At 36.5% G+C, this 21,542-nt stretch overlaps 1 long non-coding RNA gene across 1 annotated transcript in view; it reads right to left on the bottom strand.

Annotated features, from left to right (window-relative positions):
- Positions 1-464: 464 nt before the first annotated feature.
- The window catches only part of LOC105487446 (uncharacterized), a 43,677-nt gene continuing 22,599 nt past the window's right edge, over positions 465-21,542 (bottom strand). The window contains exons 3-4 of the long non-coding RNA XR_011625056.1: positions 2,162-2,268; positions 465-1,158 (exon numbers count right to left, since the gene is read on the bottom strand). This is a non-coding gene — a long non-coding RNA (uncharacterized lncRNA). The remainder of the gene's footprint in view (positions 1,159-2,161; positions 2,269-21,542) is intronic.

Raw genomic sequence — 21,542 nt, forward strand, 5'->3', positions numbered from 1 at the left:
TATTTTAAAAGAACAGAAAGAAAACATCTGCTATATTGATTTCTATATACAGAAAAAAATACCTGCCAAAAACGAAACTGATAAAAATAAATTTTTAAAGAGAAACACAAACTGAGATAATTTTTCATGAACAAAGCTGCACTAAATAACAAATGTCATTATGCAGATAGAAGGAAAATGATTCAAGTAGAAAGGCTAATTTGTGGGTAAGTGAACACAGACTGAATAAATAGTATGTATGGGGATATATCTTAGTGGGGATTAAAATAAAATATGAAGAAAAATAAAGAGAGAATTAAATATATGAAAATGACACCACATAATTTGAGAACAGGATAAATGGAGTTAAAGTCTTCCAGAGTCTTCACATTGTCTAAAACATGTCCATGTATTAATTTATATTAGACTTTAATAACTCAGGATTGCAGACTGTACTCTCTGGATCAATAACAGCTAAACAATAATAAAAACATAGATAATTATAAGTAAATTTAATACTTTAAATGTATGGAATAAAATATAATTTAAAACAAGTCAAAAGAAGGAAAAAGAGATTAAGCATAGTTAAGACAACTAGAAGGCAAACATCAGGATAATAAATATATATCAGTAATTACATTAAAATTAAAACAAGTATATTTCATCCGTTTGGGTCCTCCAGGAAGGAGGCACCAAGATGAAATGAGAGGTACAAAGCATTCATTGGCAAAAATAAAAGGGGAGAGAAAACAGAAGTATACAGGAAGAGTCTCAGACCATCACGCAGATCTGATATGTACAGAAAAATAAGAGGAAAGAAGGAGGATAGAGAGGGGAAAATGTCAGGCTGCAATGCAGCTCTAAGGCAGCGTCAGCCAGGCTGATTGGAGCCTCAGAGCAAAGATTGCCAGACACAGGAAAGAAAAAGCTTGGCTCCAGTACCCCTGTCATGCTTACTCATTGATTGAGAGCAAGCTAAGTAAAGAATGACCTTGGGCTGAATGCAGCAGTAGATCCCAAAGCAGTTGGAGGCTGTCAGCTAACGATCATCCTTACAGTAGCTTCTCTCTTAAAAATATCTGTGCAACACACCTCATAGGTGTCACAGTCCACCCTTTGTGCTGTATGGATTCACATCTCCACACATGTTCACACAGCAGCTTCTGTGGGCCTTCCTTCCTGAGGGAAACGTAGAAAAGGAAAGTTAGTAAGACAAACTTGTTTCCCCTGCCACTACGGCTGACCATGGGCTGCGACTGGGGCTGACTGTCTCCCCACTTCACTATCCATCCTCAATTCTCCTTACCCTCTGCTATCATTGCTGCGAGTTTTAATGCTTACCTGATAATACTACCCAAAGCCTCATTTCTGAAAGGTCTGAGACTCTGATAATCAGACTGTCCTCAGGACAGAGTTGCAGCATTTGTGTATTCACAATTACAAGTGGGTAAGAAAGTAACAAAATGGACCCACTTGGATCCCTTGGATTCTGCATTCCTTGAAATACCGTATATTTGTGCCTGTTTCCATTATTAAAGCATCCCTACTTACATGATCCTGGATATATCATTTTGATCTCTAAAGACTTAATTCTGGACATACTACTTCTATTGTGCAATGAGCCACAGCTGGCTTCTCTGGCCTTATGATTTGGCAGGTCTGGCAGAACCCAGATCATAATAAGAAATTAAGGATGCATGGTCACTTGGTACCCATGATTAAGTATTCTACAAGGACTCAGTAGCACTCCAGGGGCTGTTTCTCAGAAAGTATATCATTCTCTACTGCATATGGCTTGGTCTTTCTCCAGAACAACAGAAGCCTGCATTGTAATTATTTCACTGGTGCTGGCCATAAATTCCATAATGAATCTTTTTTAAACATAGCGTATTTCCAATAGCATCATGTTGACTGGACCATATGGTGCAAGGGGCAAGGGTGCTGTGTCATAGCTGATAGCCTTTTGTGTATATGGGCCAGGGCACAGCTTCTTGGTATAGAATATACTGCCTCTAGAACCAAAAGAGGACCATTAGGCATTGTGCAGCAATTTATCTTTTATTTTGGAAGAGATATCCTGCCACACTCCTGAGTATGCTCCCTAAAAACTTTACCCATGTGTCAAGGCCATAAGTCTCCATAAATGTATCTTCCATCCTCTGGATTACCAAGACCTAGTTACCGCTTGCTTGTCTTGCCCAATCAGCATGATGTCATCAGTGTAATAATGGGTCAGTGTGGTCTTCTGTGGGATATCCAGATGGACCTGGTGGTTCCAATCTCCTTGAACTATGTTATGACAGAAAGTAGTAGAGTTAGTATCTAAGGCAACACTAAATTAACTGTTGTTCACACGGGTGCACATTGTTTCTGTTCTACTGAGAATGGAAAAGAACACATTTACCAAATAAAAGACCACATAGGATGTCCCTGAGACATAATTACTCTGCTCTACCAATGATACCATGGCTGGCATGGCAGCTGTAGTTGGGGCTGTCCCTTGGCTAACAGTGGAATAGTGGATTCTTTAGCAACCATCCAATTTCTACAGGGGCCATAGTGGCTAACCAGATGGATACGATAGGAACCTCCACCCATGCATTTTTTAGATCTTTAAGTTTGACAGTAGTTTTTATACATACACACCAGAATAGTTTTATATTTAACATCTTGTCTTGCATTTGAGACAGTTTCAAGTCTTACGCTTGTCATTTCCCCACATAGTAGATCTTAACCCACAAGTCAAAAACTCCAGTGAAGGTTTGTTGGCAACTATGGCAATCCCAATTATACACTAGTGACAAGGAATGGGTCCCTTGTAAGGTAGGCTTTACACAGCACTCCATATTTTATCTGTCTCCCTGGTGTCTCCACACTAAGAAGGAAGTTGCAATGATCCTTCAAGATTCAAGGTGTCAATGTCAACTCAGACTCTGTGTCCACTAGTCCTCAAAAATATTTGGACATTGTCATTTCCCCTATGTACAGTGTATTGTGACCCGAGTAAATGGCCCTAAGTCCATTTGGGGAAGGCCTAGAGATACTTTTATAGTATATACGTGCAATGGTATTGCAGGGTTTTTCTTCTTGATCTGGCCATCCCTAAAATTATTGAGTTCCTAATTTGACAATTGGCTAAGTATGGAAAAGTCAGCTGAACAAGGAATCATGATGTTTTATTTAGCAGCCATTTCCCATCCTTCAGTTCCTTTTTTCTTGTCTTCTTTGGATGGTAAATGTAGGCAGGAACCCCTGTGGCTATCGCTCTCATTGGCTGCCCCTCTGAGCCATACCCAATGGCCTGAATGAATAGAGTGTTCTCTGGGTCTTTCCATGTAAGGTAATCCTCTGATGAGTCTTCTGATCTCATAATATATCCATTCCAGCATGCTCACCTCCCTCAGCATTTTTGCTTCCTCTAAAATCTGCCTTAGCAACTCAAGCATTTCAGTTTCACTCAGCAGGGCTACCACTTTTTCCAGGCTTCTAAGAACCATCCAAGCAGTTAACTTTACCCATCCCCTGGGGTCTCTGACAGGTCCTAAATCCTATGTTTGAGAAAGTATTCCTAAGTCAGTGAAGTCTTACTTTTGTTTTGAAAAAGATATCAAATACAAACTGAAATATTTGCAACTGAAATGTATGATATCTGTGATTTTATTTCAATATTCCAACAGAAAGTTAAATAAAATACAATGTTTATGCATGGACTTAGAATATGAAAATGTTAGTAACCATCGAAACTGGTTGATAGCCACGTAAGAGTATGTGTTTGGTTATTATTGTAAATTCCCTCTTTTGTGTGTATATTTGAAAATATCCATAATGAAAAGATAGACAACAAAAAGACATTAGAAAGCTTCAAATATTTTATTTTCCCGTGGAGTTTCAATGTTGGATTTTTTTAATGGAAGGTAAAAAGAAAAGTTTAAATGTAATGAGATCGGGAAATGTGAGAGCAGAGCAAATGAAAGAAGAGAAAGGAAAAAGGAAGTGAAAAAGAGGAGGAGGAGGAGGAAGGGGGAGAAAAAAAGGAATGCTATGTATATAATAGGGTTTTGTAGAGATTAAAAACTTATATATAACTGAAATACCACCTCCTCAACATTTTTTGCTTCCCTTCACTTTAATTGAAAGACCTTGTTCACACATAAGCAAGTTCCAGATACTAAACTCAAGTGATAATATATCACCGCATTCATTTACTTTCTTTGAGATACTTCAATCAAGTTTTCAAATGGTTATGTAAGTAAAGTGAATTATGAGGCTGAGAGAAAAAACAGCAAATAACTTTTGTAGATTTAGAAAAGAAGGTAAGTTTCAGAAACCACAAATGATTTGTCTACATTGCTGAAATGAATAAGAATGAAGTTAATTTTCCAGCACTTTGAGAGGCCGAGGCAGGTGGGATCGCTTGAGGTCAGGAGTTCGAGACCATCCCGGCCAACATGGTTAAACCCCATCTCTATTAAAAATGCAAAAATAAGATGATGTGGTGGTGCGTTCCTGTAGTCCCAGCTACTCAGGAGGCTGAGGCAGGACAATCTCTTGAACCTGGGAGGCGGAGGTTGCAGTGAGCCAAGATCGTGCCACTGCATTCCAGCTTAGGCAACAAAGCAAAACTGTCTCAAAAAAGAAAAAATGAAGCTAATTTAAGACAACCACCAAAAAAAAAATCTTTCCTATCTCTGTCCATCACTGTTTCTTTGGTGATTTATGTTTTTTCTCTAATAAATGAAAAACTATACCAGTAATACATAATAAGATTCATATTATGAAAGACTGTTCATTCTTCTCCATTTGCCTACTCTTCTCTCCATAGATAGTGTCACAGAAGAGAGAAAATAATATGAGTATAGATATAAACATGAGTAAAGATAAAAATAAGATAGTTACATAGATTATGTAGATATAAAGACAGATCTTTTTTACACACATAGGGCCATATTTTACATATTGGTCTGCAACCTTTTTATTCTATTAACAATAGGTCTTTGATATCTTGTCATATCAGTACATATAGGTCTACTTCATGACATTTTATATTATAATTATAACATGCTCTACTTAATGACTTTCCAACTGATGAATGTCATGGATTGACTTGTGTTTCCCAAAAAGATATATTAAAATCCTAACCTTCAGTTCTGATGAATGTGACCTCATTTCAATAGAGTCTTCGCAGATGTAATTAAGTTAAGATGAGGCGTACTGAATTAAGTTGGGCTGAAATGGCTGATGTCTTTATAAGAGACAGAGACACAGAGATGCAGACACAGGAGAGAATACTAGAGATTGCTGACAAACCACCACCAGCTTGGAAGAGGCAAGAAAGGATTCTGCTCTAAAGGTTTCAAGAGGGAGTTTGTCTCTGCTAATGCCTTGCTTTTTGACTTCTAGCCTCCAGAACTGTAGGATGATTAATTTTTGTTGTTTTAAGCTGCCATTTTTTGGTATGTTGTTATGGCAGCCTTAGGAAACTAATGCAGTGAATATTTAGATTGTTCACAAATGTTTACACTGCAATACCATCTATGTACGCAGGGAATATCTCTCTTTAATACATCATCCAAACCCAATCAACCAACAATTCCAAAAGATTCCAACAAGGGAGAAGATGTCCTAGGACTCAGGTGTATCTCACTTAAAATCATAGAGGAAAATTCATATAACTGTGATGGTCATTGTTATAATAAAAAAAAGATTCATATGGTTTGAGGGATGTTCTGTATAGTATTTAAAGGAGGCACAATTATTTCAGTGAGAAAAGATAGTTGTGTTCAATTATTGATAAATGTTTTTTTAGAACGATACCCCGGAAAGACCTAGCCTGAGCAATCAGAGAACAGAAAGAAATAAAGGGCATCCAAATTGGAAAAGAAGAAGTCAAACTATCACTGTTCACTGATGATATTATTCTATACCTAGAAAACCCTAAAGACTCATCCAAAAAGCTCTTAGATCTGATAAATGAATTCAGTAAAGTCTCAGGTTACAAAATCAATGTACACAAATCAGTAGCACTGCTATACACCAACAATGACCAAGCTGATAATTAAATCAAGAACTCAATCCTGTTTACAACAGCTTCAAATACATATACATAAATATTTAGGAATATACTTAACTAAGGAGGTGAAAAATATCTACAAGAAAAACTACAAAACACTACTGAAAGAAATCATAGATGACACAAACAAATGGAAACACATCCCATGCTTATGGATGGGAAGAATCAATATTGTGAAAATGGCCATACCACCCAAAGCAATCTACAGATTCAGTGTCATTTCCAGAAAAATACCATCATCATTCACAAAACTAGAGAAAAAAAAAATCCTAAAATTCATATGGAACCAGAAAGGAAACTTCATGCCAAAGCAATACTAAGCAAAAAGAACAAAGCTGGAGGCATCACATTACCTGACTATATAACAAGGATATAGTTACCAAAACAGCATGGTACTGTTATTTAAAAAGGCATGTAGACCAGCAGGGCACAGTGGCTGAAACCCGTAATCCCAGCACTTTGGGAGTCCGAGGTGGGTGAATCATAAGGTCAGGAGATTGAGACCACTCTGGCTAACACGGTGAAACCCTGTCTCTACTAAAAAATACAAAAAAAAAAAAAATTAGCCAGGCATGGTGGTGGGTGCCTGTAGTCCCAGCTACTCGGGAGGCTGAGGCAGGAGAATGGCGTGAACCTAGGAGGCGGAGCTTGCAATGAGTTGAGATAGCACCACTGCACTCCAGCCTGGGTGACAGAGCGAGACTCCGTCTCAAAAAAAAAAAAAAACAAGGGAGGGGCGAGCATGTAGACCAATGGAACAGAATAGAGAGCCCAGAAATAAAGCCGAATATTTATAGCCAACTGATCTTTGACAAAGCATACAAAAACATAAACTGAGGAAGGGGCACCCTATTTAATAAATGGTGCTTGGAAAACTGGTAAGCCACATGTAGAAAAATGAAACTGGATCCCCATCTCACCTTATACAAAAATAAGCTCAAGATGGATCAAAGATTTAAATCTAACACCTGAAATCATAACAGTTCTAGAAAATAACATCAGAGAAACTCATCTGGACATTGGCTTAGGCAAAGGATTCATGACTAAGATCCCAAAAGCAAATGCAACAAATACAAAAATAAATAAATGGAAACTAATTAAACTAAAAAAGCTTCTGCAAAGAAAAAAAAAAAAAACAAATTTGTAGAGTAAGCAGACAACCCATAGAGTAGGAGAAAATATTCGCAAACTACGCATTTGACAAAAGACTAGTATTCAGAATCTACAAGGAGCTCAAACAAATCAACAAGAAAAAAAAAAAGAACAATCTCATCAAAAAGTATGCAAAGGATATGAATAGACTTTTCTCAAAAGAAGATACGCAAACAGCCAACAACATTTCTTCTTGGCCTTTTGGCTAAGATCAAGTGTACAAACAGCCAACAAACATGAAAAACTGGTCAACATCACTAATCAGGGAAATGCAAATTAAAAACACGAGACACCACCTAACTCCTGAAAGAATGGCCATAATTAAAATGTCAAAAAACAATAGACATTGGCATGAATGTGATGCAAATGGAACACTTTTACACTGTTGGTGGGAATGTAAATTAGTATAACCACTATGGAAAAAACTATGGAGATTCCTTAAACAACCAAAATTAGAACTACCATTTGATCAGCAACCCCACTACCAGTTATCTACCCATAGGAAAAGAAGTCATTATATGAAAAAGGCACATACACACGCATTTTTATAGAAGCACAATTTGCAATTGCAAAGATATGGAACCAATCTAAGTTCTCATCAATCAATGAGTGGATAAAGAAAATATGATATATATACATGACAGAACACTACTCAGCCATAAAAAGGAACAAAATAATGTCTTTTGCAGCAACTTAGATGGAACTGGAGGCCATTATTCTAAGTGAAGTAACTCAGGAATGAAAAACCAAATATCATATGTTCTCACTTATAAGTGAGATTTAAGCTAAGAGGATGCAAAGACACAATAATAATATAATAGACTTTGGGGACTTGGTGGGGGGAAGATTGGGAGGGAAGTAAGGAATAAAAGATTATATATTGGGTACAGTGTACACTGTTCAGGTGATGGTTACACTAAAATCTCAGAAGTCATCACTAAATAACTTAGCCATGTAACCAAAAACCACCTGTACCCCCAAAACTCTTGAAATATTTTTAAAAATAAAATTTTTAAAAGATACTGTGCAACTTCATTATACAAGAATGGCATAATACTATATGTCAAACTTGAAAAATTTATGCAATCATCTTACAGAAAAACATTCTTATAAACTACAGATATTTAAATTATTTTCACTATAGTGTTTAGTATATACTTTTTATATAAATTGGATCACACTATGATACATTGTTCTGTGACTATTTTTTCACTTAATATGTTTGGAGTATTTTTCACAAAGGAATATGCAGAGAAGTCATATTTCTCTCTCTCTCTACTACATTGTTAGAAATTAAGAGGCAACCAACATTTAGCTATTACAAATGATGCAGTATTGAGCATCACTGAACATAAATTTTCATCCAGAAGTATCTCTAAGTATCAGATTTCTAGAAGTGGGATTTCTATATCAAGTGAGATGATATACAAATGGCAAATAAGCATATGAAGGGATGTTCCACATCATACATCATTAGGGAATAGCAAATTAAAACAACAGTGAGATATTCCTACACAGCTTTTTGAATGGCTAAAATCCAAAACACTGAAAACATCAAATACTGACAAGGATATGAAACAACGAGAACTCTAATTCATTTACTGATGGAATCCAAAATGGTACAGCCAGTTTGGAAGACAGTCTGGCAGTTTCTTATAAAACTAAATATTGTCTTACCACACAATCCAGCAATTATGCTCTTCAGTATTTACCAAATGAGTTGAAAATGTATGTCCACACAAAAACCTGCACATGAATGTTTATAGCACTTAACTTACTATTGCCAAATCTTGTAAGCAATCAAGATGTCGTTCAATTGGTGAATGGATATAGGAACTGTAGTACATCCATACAATGGAATATTATTCACCAATAAAAAGAAAAGAGCTCAAGTCATGAAAAGACACAGAGGAGCCTTAAATACATATTACTAAGTGAAATAAGCTAGTCTGAAACAGATACATAGTATATGATTCCAACTACACAACACTGTGGGAAAAGCAAAGCTATGGAGACAGTAAAAAGATCAACTGTTTAATCCCAGCACTTTGGGAGGCTGAGACGGGCGGATCACGAGGTCAGGAGAGCGAGACCATCCCGGCTAACACGGTGAAATTCCTTCTCTGCTAAAACACACACAAAAAAATAGCCGGGTGAGGTGGCGGGCGCCTGTCGTCCCAGCTACTCGGGAGGCTGAGGCAGGAGAATGACATAAACCTGGGAGGCGGAGCTTGCAGTGAGCTGAGACCCGGCCACTGCACTCCAGCCTGGGCGACAGAACGAGACTCTGTCTCAAAAAAAGAAAAAAGATCAGTTGTTGCCAGGGAATTAGGGGGAGAGAGGGATGATTAGGTAGAACACAGAGGATTTTTAGGGCAGTAACATTATTTTCTAAGATACTGCAATGGCAGATACATGATATTATACATTTGTTAAAACCCATAGAACTATACAACACAGAGTGAATCCTAATATAAACTATGTACTTTAGTTAATGATAATGTATTAATATTGGTTCACCAATTGTAGCAAGTGTGCTACACAAATGAAAGATAATGATAACAGAAGAAACTGGTGAGAGGGAAGATTATAGGAGGACCCTGTACCTTCTACTCAATTTTTACGTGAATCTAAAACTGCTCTAAAAAATGCCCACTTTTCTATTCAACACCATGTTGGCTACTATATGTTTTTTTACCTTTGTCAGTCTGAGAGCAAAAAGACATTAAATATTATTTGGGTTACATACTATTTTTCAGAAAAAAACATTTAATATATACAAAAAGTAATAATTATAAGTTATGGTCACATACTACCTTATTTTTCCATTTACATGCTATTAGAGAATAGCAAATATAATTGATGCTGCTTTGAAGGAGCAAAAATCTTAAAAGACCCTCAATAATCTGTCTCTGTCAACTTCTTACTAAAGCTTCAATCAATAAATAACGGCACAAACAGAAGTTCCAAGCAGATTAAAGGATTAAATGTATTTTTCATTATAGCTGTAAAAAATATTGGAAGGGTGACCAATATTTTTAATTATAAAATAAATGAAGAAATTATGAAGACAATGACCTTTTTATTCCAAAAAATGTATAATTTCTGCTCTTCAAAACAAATTTAAAAATCCCACAAAAATAAAAAGGTGAAGAACTGCCCAAATTATTTTTGTGAACTTTCTAGGCTACAGCTCACCACTTTCTTTCTCATTGAGCTCACTGGATTCTAACCATGCTTAATACACAATATCAGAGAAAGGTGCTAACGTTTTGGAGGAATATAAACTTACAACCCCAAATAATAAGAAATTTAAGGAGTACAACTTCTTCCAAAAAAAATTGATCAACATATACCACTGGAAATGAAATGAATATAGTAACAGCCCAAAAATGTTTAAATAAGTATGATAAATATACAAAAGGAAATTAAGAAATTATGAGTAGTAAATAAAAATAATGAACTTTTTAAGTTAATAATTAAAATAAAATTAGAAATATTAAATCAGAAAAAGATAAATTGAAAAAACACAATCAATGAGATAAACACTAAAATGAATACACCTGAACAAAGAATTAATGGGTTCTTTCTAGCAATTCTAGAAATCTTCCTAGATGGAATAGAAAGAGGAGAATAGTGCAAAAATATAAAAAGAAAGTTTAAGAAAAATGAAAATAAGATTACAATTGCCAGCATCTGCTTAATAAAACTTCCAGAAGCAGACAAATATAAAAATAATGAGGAGGAGATACTTAGAAAATAATTGCTATCATCCTTCAGAATCAAGTAAGATAAATACCTTTATGTTGAAGGAATACAGAGAATACCCTACAAGGGAGACTAAAATTATATCTATATGCAGTATAGCAAATGTTAAGAATATAAAAAATAGGCTGGGTGTGGTGGTTCACACCTTTAATCCCACCACTTTGGGAGGCTGAGGCAGGTGGATCACCTGAGGTCAGGAGTTCAAGACCAGCCTGGCCAACATGGTGAAGCCCTGTTTTTACTAAACATACAAAAATTAGCGGGGTGTGGTGGTGCACACCTGTAATTCCAGCTACCCGCGAGGCTGAGGCAGGAGAATCACTTGAACCTGGGAGGTGGAGGTTGCAGTGAGCCAAGATCACGCCACCGCACTCCAGCCTGGGCGATAAGAGCGAAACTCTGTCCCCACCCCACCCCACACCCAAAAAATACAATATAAAAAATAAAGGAAAACTAAAGCTTCTGGGAAGCAAGAACAAATTCCCTACAAAGGAAAAAGAATCTGTTTTAATCAGACCCTCAAATAACGTCAATGGATGCAAGAAGAAAATGAAAGAACAGGTTTAAAATGTTAACAGGAAGTAACTTAAACCTTGAATTGCATAACCAGACAAATTGTCACTCAGATGTAAGGGTTTAATAAAAATATTCCTAGACATAAAGGCCTTAGAAGATTTGTCACAAAAAGTCCCTTATTGGATAGCTTTGGGAAAAGTACTCAAATTATTAATAGAAAACAAACAAACACAGGCGATTCTGTAAGAGAAATTAAGGGTAATCAAACACACTTTCATAAATTTTATTGTTAAAAAAAAAATCAATACCAAAAAATTACATATATCAAATAACCTGTAAGAGGACATAACAAAAAAAATCTAACTGTGAATGGTGGGGGCAGGTGAGAAAGAAACAAGGGGACAGGAGAGATGCTGATACTCTGTTTTCTAGAAAAAGACATGATTTCTGGATGATTTCAGGATGAGGAGAAATTACTTAATGGGTACCGTGTACATTATTCAGGTGATAAATTAAAGCCTTGACTTTACCACTGCTTAACGTATCCGTATAACAATATTACAATTGCATCCCATAATTTAGATTTTTTTTTAAAAAAAGAACTGTTAAAAGTAAAAGAATAGAAAACTCTTATTATGCAAATGGAGATATATATAGTTAATTTTTAAAAAAATTATCATGGAGATGAGTTATTACATAATTATACAATGTTCAATTCACCAGGAAAACGTAGCACTTTAAAATAGGTATGCCTCAAATAAAGTAATCTTAATATAAATAAAGCAAAAGTTAATAACTTGTAGGGGGAATTTAGCAAATCATCTTTATAGTAGATGATTGTAATATATCTCACAACGTTGACAGGTGACGCAGAAAACAATTTAGAAGAGTTGTAGATGATTTGAACACAACTAAAGTATCATCATGAACATATTCTTATGTGGCTCGCAGTCCAGAAAGTAATCTTGAAGAGATTCCGAAGTTCATTTAGGCCATTTGCATACCAATGCTGCTGATAGCAGTCAGATATCTTGTGATTCTCCCTTCCCTGATATGTTAAAGGACAGTTCCCTACATAGTCACTCAAAAGGAGAGGTAGGAACTAAGCCCTCATGGCCATTTGGCGCAAAAGGTTTATTCTTCCTCACATATGTAGAAGTCTGCACTCAACTAGAGTACAGATTTTTCCAAACCATGCATACAACATTTACAAAATTTGACCATCTGCTGAAACATATCAATTCCCAACAAATTTTGGTGAATCAATGCAATAAAAACTGTGTTCTCCAACCATAATACATTTCAGATAGGAGCTAATAACAAAAAAGATAAATTATGAATACCTGCATGTTAGAAAATCTTTTAAAATATATTTTTAAATATCTCTCAGGTCAAGAAAGACACCATAATAAAAAATTTTAAATACTTAGAAATGAATGATAATCAAAACTGATATTATCAAAATTTCTAGAAGGCAGTGACAGTGGTGCTTCATGTATTATAATTATATTTTTAGATCATATACCTTTAAGGCTAGAGATTAAAAAGCTAAAACAACAGAATAAATCTAAAAGAAGTTAAAAGATCTTAAAGATGAGAGAAGATACAAATGACATTTTTTAAAAATACATAATGTAATCAACCAAACCAAATTCACAATTCTAACGAAGTAGACAATATTTTTGGTATGATTGGTAGTGGAGGGAAAACAGAGAGACAAGAATTCGTATTTTAAATGAAAAAATGGAGTATAACTGTAAATACTGCAGAGACTGAAAAGAAAATGAGGGAATACAACTTAATGCTAACAAATTTGAAAGCTTAAGAATAATTAACAAATGCCTTTAAAAATTTAACAAAACTGATTAAAGGAGATGTAGAAAGATTGTGTTTTCCTATAACTAGTAAAGGATATAAAGTAAAAATTTTAAAATTTCCTACAGAGAAAAGAGCAGGTCTAGATGGTCACACAGTTTATTCTAAACCAGTGGTCCCCTACCTTTTTGGCAACAGGGACCAGTTTCATGGAAGACAATTTTTCCACAGGATGGAGCAGGGAGGTGAGGAACAGAGGGGATGTGGGGATGGTTTGGGGATGAAACTGTTCCACCTCAGATCATCAGGCATTAGATTCTCTTAAGGAACAAACAACCTAAGTCCCTCCATGCGCAGTTCACAATAAGGCTTCCGCTCCTATGAGAATCTAATGCTCCCGCTGATCTGACAGGAGGTGGGGCTCAGGCGATAATGCTTATTCACCCAGGGCTCACCTCCTCCTCACTGGTTCATGGTCGGGGGGCTGGGGACCCCTGTAATCTAGACAATTCTTCCAGAAAATAATATTAGAGGAAATAGACTTCAATTCACTTGTCAAGTCTTTAACAATAAGAGAAGACAAGATATAGCATACAAAAGAAAAATTGCAAGCTCATTATATCCATGATAAATATAGATGTAAAAACTATAATGAAAATACTAGCAAACCTTACTCAAAAGTGTATGAAAATGTATCATCCCCAAATTGTTTACCCCAGAATTACAAGCTGAGTTAATATTAGAAAATCTATAAATACCATTTTCTATCTACATGAGTAAATTGAGATCAATACTTTATTAAATTCAAAACCCATTCATGATAAAGATCTGGCTCTTAGAAAACTAGAAATGGAAGGATAACTATTTTTTTTAACCTACAACAAGCATGATCTTAAGTGAGGAAACATTAAAAGAGTTGCTATAAAGAGAGAAATGCCTGCTATCTCCACTTCTTTTAACATTGTACTGAAAGTTCTAGTCAGTATAAATTCAAGAACTGTCATTATTTGAAGCAAATATTATTTCTACACAAAACACTAAAAAGTCTCTTAAAAAAGTATTTAAAATAATAGAAGTATAGGAAGATAGCTTTATATAATATAAAAATTGCTACATTACAGCAACAAGGAACAAGAAAACATAATTTTTTAAATTTACAATTGTAACAAAAATTATAAAGTATTCAGGAATAAATAAAACTATGTGCAAGACTGGTACATAGAAAATTACATAACTTTGCTGAAGGGCATTTCTAAAAACCTAAGTAAATGGAGATACCATCCTATGTTCATGAATGGATAGAAAGATAATATTACAAAAATATCAGTTCTCCAATTGATGTAAAGATGTAATGCAATTCGAATAAAAATTCCTAAAAGTTTTGTTGAGGAAATGAGAAGGAATTTAATAAGTAGATTCTAAAAAGTAAATAGAAGAACAAAGGGCTAAGAATAGCTAAGACTAGTGAACTAGCTGCTCTACTAGATATAAAGCTGTTTTTATGGAACTGTAATAATTAAGATCATATTACATAGATGCCAAGAAATGCCAATAAACAGATACAACAGAACAGAGAGCCTCGGAGAAGATCCACCTTCATGTGGAACTTTAATAAATGGTAAAAGTCAAGTGGCAGGTTGTTGGGAAAGGAGGAGCCTATTTAATTAATGCTGCTGGAAAATTGGTCATTCATATGGAAAAAAAAGAAATTTGATTTCTACCTCAATCATATTCAACAATCAACTATAGATGGATTAAGAACATAGATGTTAAAAACAAAACTTTAAAACCCTCAGAAAACATAAGGTGAATATCTTTTTGATCTTGAGGTAAGGGAGGATTACACAAGATACACAGAGTGCTGACCATGAAGCAAAATCGATTAATTCAATTTGAAAATTTTGTTCAGTAAGACACCTAACAAATAATTATCAAACAAGCTATAAACCAGCAAAATATATTTGCAAACAAATAACTGACAATAAAATAGCATCAAGGATATTTAAAGAATTCCTACAAATAAATAAAGAAATAGCAAACAATCAAATATGAAAATAATCAAGAGAAATGAATAGGTCCTTAATATGGTTTGGCTTTGTGTCCCTACCCAAATCTCATCTTGAATTGTATGATAGTCCCCAGTTGTTGAGGAAGGAACCTGGTGGAAGATGATTAGATCATGGGGGAGGTTCCCCCATGCCGTTCTCATGATAGTGAGTTCTCATGAGATCTGAGATCTGGTTTTAAAAGGGTTTGGCAAGTTCCTCCTTCATGTACTTCTCCTTGTGAAGAAAGTGCCTGCTTCCCCTTCACCTTTTGCCATGATTGTAATTTTCCTGAGGCATCCACAGTCATATGGAACTGTGAGTAAATTAAAATCCTTTGTTTATAAATTACCCAGTCTCAGGTAGTATAGTTACAGAAGTATGAGAATGGACTAATACAGACCTTCATAATATAGAAAAAAAAATCAAAAAATATACAAGAAAATCCAAATCAAATCACAATGAAAACTAAATATACTCCCATATTATTAGGAAAAATAAAATCTGACAATACCAAGCACAAGGGGTAAGCTACTACTGGGTCCATATATGTACTGCTGATGGAGTGTAATTATCATAAACACTTTGGAACATACTGTAGTATTATACTATATAGTTAAGCATCCATGTACTCTACAACTTAGCAATTCCAATTATAAGGGTATAACCTGGAGAAATTCCTGTACATCTTGCCTGCAGACATGAGAAAAAGTCCATATAATTTCTAGGTTGTAATAGTGAAAAATTAGAGAACAAAAAATAAAACTTGGGGCCCAAGATGGCCGAATAAGAACAGCTCCAGCCTTCAGCTCCCAGCATAAGTGACACATAAGATGAGTGATTTCTGCATTTTCAACCAAGGTACCGGGTTCATCTCTCTGGGGCGTGTCAGATAGTCAGTGCTGGTCAATGGATGGAGCCCAACCAGCAAGACCTGAAGCAGGGCGAGGCATCACCTCACCTGGGAAATGCAAGGGGGAAGGGAATTCCTTCTCCTAGTCAAGGGAAACTGAGACACACAACATCTGGAAAATCGGGTAACTCCCACGCTAATACTGTGCTTTACCAAGTGTCTTAGCAAACAGCACACCAGGAGATTATATCCCACGCCTGGCCCGGAGGGTCCCACACCTACGGAGCCTCCCTCATTGCTAGCACAGCAGTCTGAGATCTAACTGCAAGGTGGCAGCAAGGCTGGGGTGGGGCGCCCACCATTGCTGAGGCTTAAGTAGGTAAACAAAGCCTCCGGGAAGCTCGAACTGGGTGGTGCCCACCACAGCTCAAGGAGGCCTGCCTTCTTCTGTAGACTCCACCTCTGGGGACAGGATATAGCTAAACAAAAAGCAACAGAAACCTCTGCAGATGTAAATGTCCCATCTGACAGCTTTGAAGAGAGCAGTGGTTCTCCTAGCATGGAGGATGAGATCTGAGAACAGAAAGACTGCCTGCTCAAGTGGGTCCCTGACCCCTGAGTAGCCTAACTGGAAGACATCCCCCACCAGGTGAAGACTGACACCTCACACCTCACACCGCTGGGTACATCTCCGAGACGAAGCTTCCAGAGCAAGAATCAGACAGTAACACTTGCTATTCAGCAATATTCTATCTTCTGCAGCCTCTGCTGGTGATACCCCAGGCAAACAGGGCCTGACAAGGACCTCAAGCAAACTCCAACAGACCTGCAGCTGAGGGTCCTGACTGTTAGAACGAAAACTAACAAACACAAAGGACACACACACCAAAACCTCATCAGTATTTCACCATCATCAAAGACCAAAGGCAGATAAAACCATAAAGATGGGGAAAAGCAGTGCAGAAAAGTTGGAAATTCAGAAAATCAGAGCGCATCTCCCCCTCCAAAGGAACACAGTTCATCGCCAGCAACGGAACAAAGCTGGACGGAGAATGACTTTGACGAGTTGACAGAAGGCTTCAGTCAATCAAACTTCTCAGAGCTAAAGGAGGCACTACGGACCCAGTGCAAAGAAACTAAAAACCTTGAAAAAACAATGGAAGAATGGATAACTAGAATAGCCAATGCAAAGAAGTCCATAAACGAACGGATAGAGATGAAAACCATGACACGAGAACTACGTGAAAAATGCACAAGCTTCAGTAACTGACTCGATCAACTGGAAGAAAGAGTATCAGTGATTGAGGATCAAATGAATGAAAGGAAGCGAGAAGAGAAGTTTAGAGAAAAAAGAGTAAAAAGAAATGAATAAAGCCTCCAAGAAATAAGGGACTATGTGAAAAGACCAAATCTACGTCTGATTGGTGTGCCTGAAAGTGACAGGAAGAATGGAACCAAGTTGGAAAACACTCTGCAGGATATTATCCAAGAGAACTTCCCCAACCTAGTAAGGCAGGCCAACATTCAAATTCAACAAATACAGAGAACACCACAAAGATACTCCTCGAGAAGAACAACTCCAAGACACATAATTGTCAGGTTCACCAAAGTTGAAATGAAGGGAAAAGTCTTAAGGGCAGCCAGAGAGAAAGGTCGGGTTACTTGCAAAGGGAAGCCCATCAGGCTAACAGCAGATCTCTCGGCAGAAACTCTACAAGCCAGCAGAGAGTGGGGGCCAATATTCAACATTCTTAAAGAAAAGAATTTTCAACCCAGAATTTCATATCCAGTCAAACTAAGTTTCATAAGTGAAGGAGAAATAAAATCCTTTACAGACAAGCAAATGCTGAGAGATTTTGTCACCACTAGGCCTGCCCTACAAGAGATCCTGAAGAAAGCACTAAACATGGAAAGGAACAACCAGTACCAGCCATTGCAAAAACATGCCAAAATGTAAAGACCATCAATGCTAGGAAGAAATGGCATCAACTAATGAGCAAAATAACCAGCTAATACCATAATGGCAGGATCAAGTTCACACATAACAATATTAACCTTAAATGTAAATGGACTAAATAGTCCAATTAAAAGACACAGACTGGCAAATTGGATAAAGAGTCAAGACCCATCAGTTGGCTGTATTCAGGAGACCCATCTCACATGCAGAGACACACATAGGCTCAAAATAAAGGGATGGAGGAAGAACTACCAAGCAAATGGAAAACAATAAAAGGCGGGGTTGCAATCTTAGTCTCTGATAAAACAGACTTTAAACCATCAAAGATCAAAAGAGACAAAGAAGGCCATTACATAATGGTAAAGGGATCAATTCAACAAGAAGAGCTAACTATTCCTAAATACATATGCACCCAATACAGGAGCACCTAGATTCATAGAGTAAGTCTTTAGAGACTTACAAAGAGACTTAGACTCCCACACAATAATAATGGGAGACTTCAACACCTCACTGTCAACATTAGACAGATCAACGAGACAGAAAGTTAACAAGGATAACCTGGAATTGAACTCGACTCTGCCCCAAGCAGACCTAATAGACATCTACAGAACTCTCCACCCCAAATCAACAGAATATACATTCTTTTCAGCACCACATCACACTTATTCCAAAATTGACCACATGGAAGTAAAGCACTCCTCAGCAAATGTAAAAGAACAGAAATTATAACAAACTGTCTCTCAGGCCACAGTGCAATCAAACTAGAACTCAGGACTAAGAAACTCAATCAAAACCACTCAACTACACGGAAACTGAACAACCTGCTCCTGAATGACCACTGGGTATGTAACGAAATGAAGGCAGAAATAAAGATGTTCTTTGAAACCACTGAGAACAAAGATACAACATACCAGAATCTCTGGGACATATTTAAAGCAATGTGTAGAGGGAAATTTATAGCACTACATGTCCACAAGAGAAAGCAGGAAAGATCTAAAATTGACACCCTAACATCACAATTAAAAGAACTAGCAAAGCAAGAGTAAACACATTCAAAAGCTAGCAGAAGGCAAGAAATAACTAAGATCAGAGCAGAACTGAAGGAGATAGAGACACAAAAAAATCCTCCAAAAAATCAATGAATCCAGGAGTTGGTTTTTTGAAAAGATCAACAAAACTGATAGACCACTAGCAAGACTAATAAAGAAGAAAAGAGAGAAGAATCAAATAGATGCAATAAAAAATGATAAAGGGGATATCACCACCAACCCCACAGAAATACAAACTACCATCAGAGAATACTATAAATATCTCTATGCAAATAAACTAGAAAACCTAGAAGAAATGGATAAATTGCTGGACACATACACTCTCCCAGGACTAAACCAGGAAGAAGTTGAATCCCTGAATAGACTAACAGCAGGCTCTGAAATTGAGGCCATAATTAATAGCCTACCAACCAAAAAAAGTCCAGCATCAGACAGATTCACAGTCGAATTCTACTAGAGGATTCCCTATTTAATCAATGGTGCTGGGAAAATTGGCTAGCCATAAGTAGAAAGCTGAAACTGGATCCTTTCCTTACTCCTTATATGAAAATTAATTCAAGATGGATTACAGACTTAAATGTTAGACCTAAAACCATAAAAACCCTAGAAGAAAACCTAGGTAATACCATTCAGGACATAGGCATGGGCAAGGACTTCATGTCTAAAACACCAAAAGCAATGGCAACGAAAGCCAAAATTGACAAATGGGATCTCATTAAACTGAAGAGCTTCTGCACAGCAAAAGAAACTACCATCAGAGTGAACAGACAACCCACAGAATGGGAGAACATTTTTGCAATCTACCCATCTGACAAAGGGCTAATATCCAGAACCTACAAAGAATTCAAACAAATTTACAAGAAAAAAACAAACAACCCCATCAAAAAGTGGGCAAAGGATATGAACAGACAGTTCTCAAAAGAAGACATTTATACAGCCAACAGACACATGAAAAAATGCTCATCACCACCGGCCATCAGAGAAATGCAAATCAAAACCACAATGAGATACCATCTCACACCAGTTAGAATGGCAATCATTAAAAAGTCAGGAAACAACAGGTGCTGGAGAGGATGACGAGAAATAGGAACACTTTTATACTGTTGGTGGGACTGTAAACTAGTTCAACCATTGTGGAAAACAGTGTGGTGATTCCTCAAGGATCTAGAACTAGAAATACCATTTGACCCAGCCATCCCATTATAATCCTTTGGGATATACCCAAAGGATTATAAATCATGCTCCTATAAAGACACATGCACACTTATGTTTATTGTGGCATTATTCACAATAGCAAAGACTTGGAACCAACCCAAATGTCCATCAATGACAGACTGGATTAAGAAAATGTGGCACATATACACCATGAAATACTATGCAGCCATAAAAAAGGATAAGTTTGTGCTCATTCTCAGCAAACGATCGCAAGAACAGAAAACTAAACACTGCTTGTTCTTACTCATAGGTGGGAATTCAACAATGAGATCACTTGGACACAGGAAGGGGAACATCACACACTGGGGCATACTGTGGGGATGGGGGGTGGGGAGGGATAGCATTAGGAGATATACCTAATGTAAATGACAAGTTAATGGGTGCTGCACACCAACATGGCACATGTATACATATGTAACAAACCTGCACATTGTGCACATGTACCCTAGAACTTTAAGTATAATTTTTTAAAAAAAAGAAAAACTAGAAATAAACTAAGTGTCACAAAAATTCTCATTATTGAAAATATGGGCAAAAATAAAGAAGAAAATATATAGGAATATTATCTTCAGTATTTTTCCTATCCGTAAATACAATTTAATGGGATAATACTATAAATGCAGTCTTGTATTCTATCCTTTTAAGTTCACGAATGGGCTGATACTCAACTGGAAAGCACAGTACAACCCTTTTAGTTCCGAAAATATTAAAATATTTCCACCGTGGTCAGAAATGATTGTCGCCCCAAGTTTGCTCATTTGCCCCTAGGAAACTTGCGTCAGCTCCACTACTGGACTTCCTTACATTTCATCAACTAGAGGAATATTTCTGACACTGCCAGACAGTTCCAGATGTCTACTCCAGCATAATGGTCAGAATCCCATATGATAAGTTGCACCTGTACCATACAGGTATACTATGTCCATGTAATTCATTTTTTAAATTATCACAATGCCTGTGTTATGAATATGCCATAATTTATTCAATTATGTTCTTCTTATTGCACAATTAAGGTCTTAAATATATTTTCATTTTATAAATATCACTGTTATTGCTATCCTTGTTTCATTGTTTGTGAAATTGCAACTGGGTCACAAAAGGATAATACTGCTAAAGCACTTGG

Source organism: Macaca nemestrina, chromosome 6, assembly GCF_043159975.1.
Source record: "Macaca nemestrina isolate mMacNem1 chromosome 6, mMacNem.hap1, whole genome shotgun sequence".
Taxonomy (NCBI): domain Eukaryota; kingdom Metazoa; phylum Chordata; class Mammalia; order Primates; family Cercopithecidae; genus Macaca; species Macaca nemestrina.